The sequence below is a fragment of the Palaemon carinicauda genome, chromosome 20 (assembly GCF_036898095.1).
Source record: "Palaemon carinicauda isolate YSFRI2023 chromosome 20, ASM3689809v2, whole genome shotgun sequence".
In the NCBI taxonomy this organism is placed as follows: Eukaryota; Metazoa; Arthropoda; class Malacostraca; order Decapoda; family Palaemonidae; genus Palaemon; species Palaemon carinicauda.
The window spans coordinates 23,189,845-23,199,008 of record NC_090744.1 but is presented as its reverse complement, the minus strand read 5'-3'; the positions used below and the strand labels follow the sequence as shown (position 1 = coordinate 23,199,008).

The window sequence follows — 9,164 nt, the reverse complement described above, 5'->3', positions numbered from 1 at the left end:
TGCAATCGACAATCTGTAGTTTTACTCGGATGTCAGTGTGCGGAGTTAGTTATATGTCGTTTAACTTGCATATCAGTGTGCGCAGATGCATATCATTGTCAATCTGTAGTTTACTCGCATGTCAGTGTGCGGAGTTAGTTATATGTTGTTTAATTGGCATATTAGTGTGCGCAGGGAGTTGCATTTCGTTGTCAATCTGTAGTTTAACTCGCATTTCAGTGTGTGGAGTTAGTTATATGTCGTTTAACTTGCATATCAGGGTGCGCAATGAGTTGCATATCGTTGTCAATCTGTAGTTTTACTTTCATGTCAGTAATGCGGAGTTAGATATATGTCGTTTAACTTGCATATCAGTGTGCGCAGTGAGTTGCATATCATCGTCAATCTGAAGTTTTACTCGCATGTCAGTGTGCGGAGTTAGTTATATATTGTTTAACTTGCATATTAGTGTGTGCAGTGAGTTGCATATCATTGTCAATCTGTAGTTTTACTCACATGTCAGTGTGTGGAGTTAGTTATATGTCGTTTAACTTGCATATCAGGGTGCGCAATGAGTTGCATATCGTTGTCAATCTGTAGTTTACTTTCATGTCAGTATGCGGAGTTAGATATATGTCGTTTAACTTGCATATCAGTGTGCGCAGTGAGTTGCATATCATCGTCAATCTGAAGTTTTACTCGCATGTCAGTGTGCGGAGTTAGTTATATATTGTTTAACTTGCATATTAGGTGTGCAGTGAGTTGCATATCATTGTCAATCTGTAGTTTTACTCACATGTCAGTGTGTGGAGTTAGTTATATGTCGTTTAAACTTGCATATCATTGTGCGCAGTGAGTTGCATTTCGTTGTCTATCTGTGATTTTACTCGCATGTCAGTGTGCGGAGTTAGTTATATGTCGTTTAACTTGCATATCAGTGTGCGTAATGAGTTGCATATCGTTGTCAATCTGTAGTTTTACTTTCATGTCAGTATGCGGAGTTAGATATATGTCGTTTAACTTGCATATCAGTGTGCGCAGTGAGTTGCATATCATCGTCAATCTGAAGTTTTACTCGCATGTCAGTGTGCGGAGTTAGTTATATATTGTTTAACTTGCATATTAGTGTGTGCAGTGAGTTGCATATCATTGTCAATCTGTAGTTTTACTCACATGTCAGTGTGTGGAGTTAGTTATATGTCGTTTAACTTGCATATCACTGTGCGCAGTGTGTTGCATTTTGTTGTCTATCTGTGATTTTACTCGCATGTCAGTGTGCGGAGTTAGTTATATGTCGTTTAACTTGCATATCAGTGTGCGCAGTGAGTTGCTTATCATTGTCAATCTGTAGTTTTACTCGCGTGTCAGTGTGCGGAGTTAGTTATATGTCATTTAACTTGCATATTAGTGTGCGCAGTGAGTTGCATATCATTGTCTATCTGTGATTTTACTTGCCTGTCAGTGTGCGGAGTTAGTTACGTCTTTTCACTTGCATGTCAGTGTTCGCAGTAAAGAGTGAGTTATATGTCTTTCACTTGCATGTCAGTTTGTGCAGTAAGTTGCATATCATTGTAATCGTGATGTTTCCCTTGCTTGTCAGTAAGGGCATCTCTGTCAACGTTTTGTTTCATTGCATATCAATGTGCGTAGAAAGTTTTCAATTTTATCAGCGCATTGTTTTAACAGATTTTGAAAATGCGTAACATGTTGTCTATGTCTGCACGTTATTTTACCAGCTTTTCAAAATGCGTAATATGTTTTCTGTCTGTCTGGCCGTTATTTTACCAGCTTTTCAAAATGCGTAATATGTTGTCTGTCTTCCCGTTATTTTACCAGCTTTTCAAAATGCGTAATATGTTGTCTGTCTGTCTGCATGTCATTTTACCAGATTTTCAAAATGCGTAATATGTTGTCTGTCTGCACGTTATTTTACCAGCTTTTCAAAATGCTTAATATGTTGTCTGTCTGTCTGTTTAAAATGCGTAATATGTTGTCTGTCTGTCTGCACGTTATTTTGAAATGCCTATTATGTTGTCTGCACGTTAATTTACCAGCTTTTCAAAATGCGTAATATGTTGTCTGTGTGTCTGTACGTGATTTTAAAATGCGTAATATGTTGCCTGTATGTCTGCACGTTATTTTAAAATGCGTAATATGGTGTCTGCACGTTATTTTACCTACATGGACACAGCATGTTGCCTGTTGCACGTGAAATTGCTTTCATGTGCAACCCCCCCCCAAAAAAAAATACTTTATATATCATCAGTCTGTTTGTCTTCGCACCACCCTGCTTGCGCTATATGGCTCCCCGTGACGTAATGGGGAAAACGACGCGCTCGCTAACCGCTGCGGTCGTAACAGCGCAATTATATTCCGGAGAAATTAACCGCAGACTAATAGATGATCGCTTGCAATGATACGACAGAATTCAGGCGCTTTTTGGCCCTGAACTAAATTCCCCAACTTAGAAAGGCGTAGAGAGCTGGCTGGCTGTAACGGTAGCTCTCCGCTGAAGAATTATTTTCACTATTTTAATGTTTTATTTTTATATTTTTTTTTGTCTCGTCGTTGCTTCATTTAATTTGAGTAAGATTATATTCGTGAAGATAATTTTATGATATTAATTATTAAAATTAGTGATAATATAAATGCTTTGATTAATTTGAGATTATTATTATTATTATTATTATTATTATTATTATTATTGTTGTTGTTGTTGTTGTTATCTCGTAGACTTTTTCTTTAGTGTCATTTGAGTAACATTATATTCGCGAAGATAATTTGATGATATTAATGATTATAATTAGTGATAATATAAATGCTTTGATTAATTTGAGATTATTATTATTATTATTATTATTATTATTATTGTCTCGTAGACTTTTTCTTAAGTGTCATTTGGGTAACATTATATTCGTGAAGATAATGACATCGATGATAATAATTATAATACTAATTATTATAATTAGTTATAATATAAATGCTTTGATGAATTTTGATTTTTTTTTTTTTGTCTCGACTTTTTGTTTAGTATCATTTGAGTAACGATATATTCGTGAAGATAATAGCACTGATAATAATAATGGCAATGTCAATTATTATAATTATTGATAATACAAATGTGTTTGTCATTTTTGGTTCGGTATGTCTTATTTGCTTATCGTAGGTGTGTGAATGATGACGATAATAATAGTAACTGTTATTTGAATTACAATTATCCTAACAACAACAACAGCTACTACTACTACTACTACTACTACTACTACTGCTACTACTACTACTACTATTTTCTGGTGATGAGAGAGTATCATTAATTAGCATTTGATGATATTTTAATCATTCAGGATAGATCATTTTGGACTACTTTTGTATACGTAATTTTACACACACAAAAAATAACACAACAATCAGTTTTTATTTGTAATAATTATGGCAATCAGCATAAGCACATGAAGCTGACTAACATAAGCTATTAAGATGAATATATATATATATATATATATATATATATATAGATATATATATATATATATATATATATATATATATATTAAATATTTATACATATATATATAAATATATATATATATATATATATGTATATATATATATATATATATATATATATATATATATATATATGTATATATATATATATATATATATATATATATATATATATATATATATATATAATGATTATTTTAGAGAATAGGAATTTATTTTTACCATATGTTAGTTTTCCTCCTATGTTTTACTTCTTTCTAATAATTTTTTTTTTTTTGCCCATTTTATTTTTCTTGGATCCCTTTCTTGCTTTTGTTGCACTCATATTTTCCCACATCATCATATTCTGTTTTCTCTCTCTCTCTCTCTCTCTCTCTCTTTAGTGTCTCCTTAACTGTATGCAACTTATCTCACATTTTTCCAAATCCCCCCCTCTCTCTCTCTCTCTCTCTCTCTCTCTCTCTCTCTCTCTCTCTCTCTCTCTCTCTCTCTCTCTCTCTCTCTCTGTATGATATAAATTCTCCTTAACTATATGCAACTTATCTCACATTTTCCCTAATCCCCCACCTCTCTCTCTCTCTCTCTCTCTCTCTCCTCTCTCTCTCTCTCTCTCTCCTCTCTCTCTCTCTCTCTCCTAGCGTCTCCTTAACTGTATGCAACTTATCTTACATATTTCCAAATCCCCCCCCCCTCTCTCTCTCTCTCTCCTCTCTCTCTCTCTCTCTCTCTCTCTCTCCTCTCTCTCTCTCTCTCTCTCTCCTTACCTATATGCAACTTATTTAGAATAGTAGGTGTCATTCTCGATTAGAAATTCCCTTTGAGCAACATATCCATTTTCTCTCTTCCATTAAAAGAAAAAAAATGGAGTATTGAGAGTTTCCAAGATTTGTGGAAATCCAGCAAATTTAAATTCTTCTTCTTCTTCTTCTTCTTCTTCTTCTTCTTCTTCTTCTTCTTCTTCTTCTTCTTCTTCTTCTTCTTCTTCTTCTTCTTATTATTATTATTATTATTATTATTATTATTATTATTGGGATCATTAAAAAGTAGCAAAACATTGAACAAGGATATTTCATTCAACTTAAAACTATAAATTGCCTCTCTCTCTCTCTCTCTCTCTCTCTCTCTCTCTCTCTCTCTCTCTCTCTCTCTCTCTCTCTCTCTCTCTCTCCATATACTTTGGTACACAAGAATTTGAAATTGAATATCGTAAAAATCATAAGTTACAAGAAACTTCTCTCTCTCTCTCTCTCTCTCTCTCTCTCTCTCTCTCTCTCTCTCTCATCTCTTTCTCTCTCTCTCTCTCTCTTATTGTATTGCAAACCGTTCATGATTGAATTACTTTTATTTGGGATGGCCGTGTTACAGGTTTTGGGCAATTCATCTTGATGATCATCACATTATTTTTTTCATTATTTGATGTTTTTTCGCTACATTCTTTTTGTAATTTTTTATTTGTCGTAATTGATACGTCCTTGTTTTTATTTGGTTCATCATTTTTCATTCATTTTACCTGTTGCGTTTCTTTTTTTATTTGGTTTACCGTCACGTTATTTTTTTTTTCATCTTTTGTTTCCTGTTAATTTAGTTTTATCTGTTGCGTTCAATTTTGTTTATTTACTTAACCTGGTGCGTTCACTTTTTTTATTTGTTTTAACCGTTACGTTCCATTTTTTATTTGTTTATCATTTGTTTTCCTCGTTTTTTGTTAGTTTTACATGTTGCGTTCAATTTCGTTTATTCATTTAACCTGGTGCGTTCACTTTTTTTATTTGTTTTAACCGTTACGTTTCGGTTTTTTATTTGTTTATCTTTGTTTTCCTCGTTTTTTTGTTAGGTTTACATGGGTTGCGTTCAATTTCTTTTTATTTCACCTGGTGTGTTCACTTTTTTTATTTGTTTTAACTGTTACGTGCCAGTTTTTTATTTGTTTATCTTCTGTTTTCCTCGTTTTTTGTTAGGTTTACATGGGTTGCGTTAATTTTTTTTTTTATTTCACCTGGTGCGTTCACTTTTTTATGTTAACCGTTAAGTTACTGTTTTTTCATTTGTTTCGTCTTTTGTTTTTACTAGTTTTACATAAGTTGCGTTAACTTTTTATTTGTTTTACCAGGTGCGTTCACTTATTTTATTTGTTTTAACTGTTACGTTCCAGTTTTTTATTTGTTTATCTTTTGTTTTCCTCGTTTTGTTAGTTTTACATCAGTTGCGTTTATTTTTCTATTTCACCTGGTGCGTTCTTTTTTATTTGTGGTAACCGTTTTGTTCTTGTTTTTTATTTGTTTCGTCTTTTGATTTCGCTAGTTGTACATAAATTGCGTTCATTTTTTTAGTTTTGCCTGGTGCGTTCACTTTTTATTCTAACCATTGCGTTCAGGGTTTTTTTTATATTTGGTTTCTCGTTTTTATTAGTTTAACAACATCTGCTTTAATTTTTTTTAACCATTCTGTCCAAGGTGTTAATGTATTTCATTATTTCATTATCTATTTATTTGCTTTTTATTAATTTGTTCAGTTTCTCTCCTATTATTAATTGTTACATTTCATTATTTTTTATTTTTCTCTATTATGGGAATGCATTATAACTTTTGTTATCAATTAAATTTCTCTATTTTTATTTGTTCATAGTTTTAATTGTTTTATGAGTTATCTTGTTTTCATTATTATTTTTTTTTTTTTAATGGTTCATCACATCCAACAACATCAGCAGGTCTCTGACCTCTGAAAACAAGTGACGATCAGAGAGATGACTTCCATAACATTTTTCCTTTCCTCTTTTCCCCTCTTTACTCCTTTTTATAGATCTTCCCCTTGTTATATATCATTTCCCCTTTTTATATATCTTCATCTTTTTATATATCTTTTCCCCTTTTTATATTTTCCCCTTTTTGTATATCTTCATCTTTTTATATATCTTTTCCCCTTTTTTATATTTTCCCCTCTTTATATTTCTTCCCCTTGTTATATATCTTTTCCCCTTTTTCATGTTTTTCCCCTTTTTATATATATTCCCCTTGTTATTTATCATTTCCCCTTTTTATATTTTTCCCTTTTTTATATATCTTCCCCTTGTTAGAATTCTTTTCCCTCTTTTATATTTTTCCCTTTTTTATATATCTTCCCCTTGTTAGAATTATTTTCCCTCTTTTATATTTTTCCCTTTTTTATATATCTTCCCCTTGTTATAATTCTTTTCCCTCTTTTATATTTTTCCCTTTTTTATATATCTTCCCCTTGTTAGAATTCTTTTCCCTCTTTTATATTTTTCCCTTTTTTATATATCTTCCCCTTGTTAGAATTATTTTCCCTCTTTTATATTTTTCCCTTTTTTATATATCTTCCCCTTGTTAGAATTATTTTCCCTCTTTTATATTTTTCCCTTTTTTATATATCTTCCCCTTGTTAGAATTCTTTTCCCTCTTTTATATTTTTCCCTTTTTTATATATCTTCCCCTTGTTATAATTCTTTTCCCTCTTTTATATTTTTCCCTTTTTTATATATCTTCCCCTTGTTATAATTCTTTTCCCTCTTTTATATTTTTCCCTTTTTTATATATCTTCCCCTTGTTATAATTCTTTTCCCTCTTTTATATTTTTCCCTTTTTTATATATCTTCCCCTTGTTATAATTCTTTTCCCTCTTTTATATCTTTTCACCTTTTTATATATCTTCCCCTCGTTATATATCATTTCCCCTTTTTATATTTTCCCCTTTTTATATATCTTCCCCTTGTTATATATCTTTTCCCCTTTTTATATATCTTCCCCTTGTTATATATCTTTTCCCCTTTTTTAATTTTTCCCCTTTTTTATACATCTTACCCTTGTTATATATCTTTTCCCCTTTTTATATATCTTCCCCTTGTTATATATCTTTTCCCCTTTTTTAATTTTTCCCCTTTTTTATACATCTTACCCTTGTTATATATCTTTTCCCCTTTTTATATATCTTCCCCTTGTTATATATATTTCCCCTTTTTATATTTTTCCCCTTTTTATATATCTTCCCCTGTTATATATCTCCTCCCCTTTTTTATATTTTTCCCCTTTTTATATATCTTCCCCTGTTATATATCTCCTCCCCTTTTTTATATTTTCCCCTTTTTATATATCTTCCCCTTGTTATATATCTTTTCCCCTTTTTTAATTTTTCCCCTTTTTTATACATCTTACCCTTGTTATATATCTTTTCCCCTTTTTATATATCTTCCCCTTGTTATATATATTTCCCCTTTTTATATTTTTCCCCTTTTTATATATCTTCCCCTTGTTATATATCTTTTCCCCTTTTTATATATCTTCCCCTTGTTATATATCTTTTTCCCTTTTTTATATATCTTACCCTTGTTATATATCTTTGCCCCATTTTATATATATCTTCCCCTTGTTATATATCATTTCCCCTTTTTATTTTTTTCCCTTTTTCATATTCCTTACCCTGGTTATATATCTTTTCCCCTCTTTTATATCTTTTCCTCTTGTTTATATCTTTTCCTCCTTCTTCATATATTTTTCCCTCTTCATGTATCTTTTCCCTTTTTATATATTTTCCATTTTTGTATCTTTTTCCCCCTTTTATATATCCTTTTCCCCTTTTTTATATATCTTTTTCCCCCTTTTTTTGTATATTTACTTTTTTATATATATTTTTCTCTTTTCATGTATTTTCCCCTTTTATATTTCTTTCCCCATTATATATATACATAAACATATATTTACATATATATGTATATACAGTATATGTATATATATATATATATATATATATATATATATATATATATATATATATATATATATATTTATATATATATATTCCCCTTTTTGTATATATTTTCCCCTTTCTTGTATATTTCCCACTTTTTATATATTTTGTATATTTTCCTCCTTTTTGTATTTAATTTCCCTTTTTGATATGTATTTTCCCTTGTTTATTTTTCCCATTTTTGTATATGTTCTCCCTTTTTTTATATTTGATTTCCCTTTTTTTTTTAATACATATTCCTCTTTGTTTATATTTTCCCCCTTTTTGTATATCTTTCCCCGTTTGTTTCGTTCTGCCCTGACCCGTTTCGGATTCGACGTATGGATTTTGAAAACGTGGGATCCTGGAAAACTTTGGATGGTGTTTGACATTCGTGCAGCAAAGGTTTTGGCTCTCTCTGGAAAAACAGGTTCCAGTCTACCTGTTGGAATAACACTTGGATTCCAGGGCCTCTGATAAATTAAAAAAAGAAAAGAAAAAAGGCTCTGGTAACTTTTGTTATGATTTAGGTATTTTATTTTGTAGATAGATTTTTTCCAGAATTTAGAATTGAAAAGAAAATTAATAAAGTTCAAAATATCACTTGGCTCCCAGGGCCTCTGGTAGATTTTTTTTTGGGGGGGGGGGGGAATGATAACCTTTGCTATGATTTAAGTATTTTATTTTATATATAAATTTTTTATTATTTTGAAATTAAAAGAAAGTTAGACATGTTAAAAATAATATTGGATTTCTAGGACCCCTGGTAGAATAAAAAAAAAAGGGATTTGGTAACATCTGTTATGATTTAGGTAGATTATTTTGTAGGTAAATTTTTGCCAGATTTTAGAATTGAAAAAAAAAAATTAATAACGTTCAAAATATCACTTGGCTTTTAGGGCCTCTGATAAATTTGAGAGAAAAAAAGGATTTGGTAA

At 30.8% G+C, this 9,164-nt stretch overlaps 1 protein-coding gene across 1 annotated transcript in view; it reads right to left on the bottom strand.

The window, feature by feature from the left end:
* Positions 1 to 9,164, bottom strand: part of Eip93F (Ecdysone-induced protein 93F) — a 436,185-nt gene that overhangs the window by 200,788 nt on the left and 226,233 nt on the right. The gene's annotated exons all lie outside the window — the stretch shown is intronic.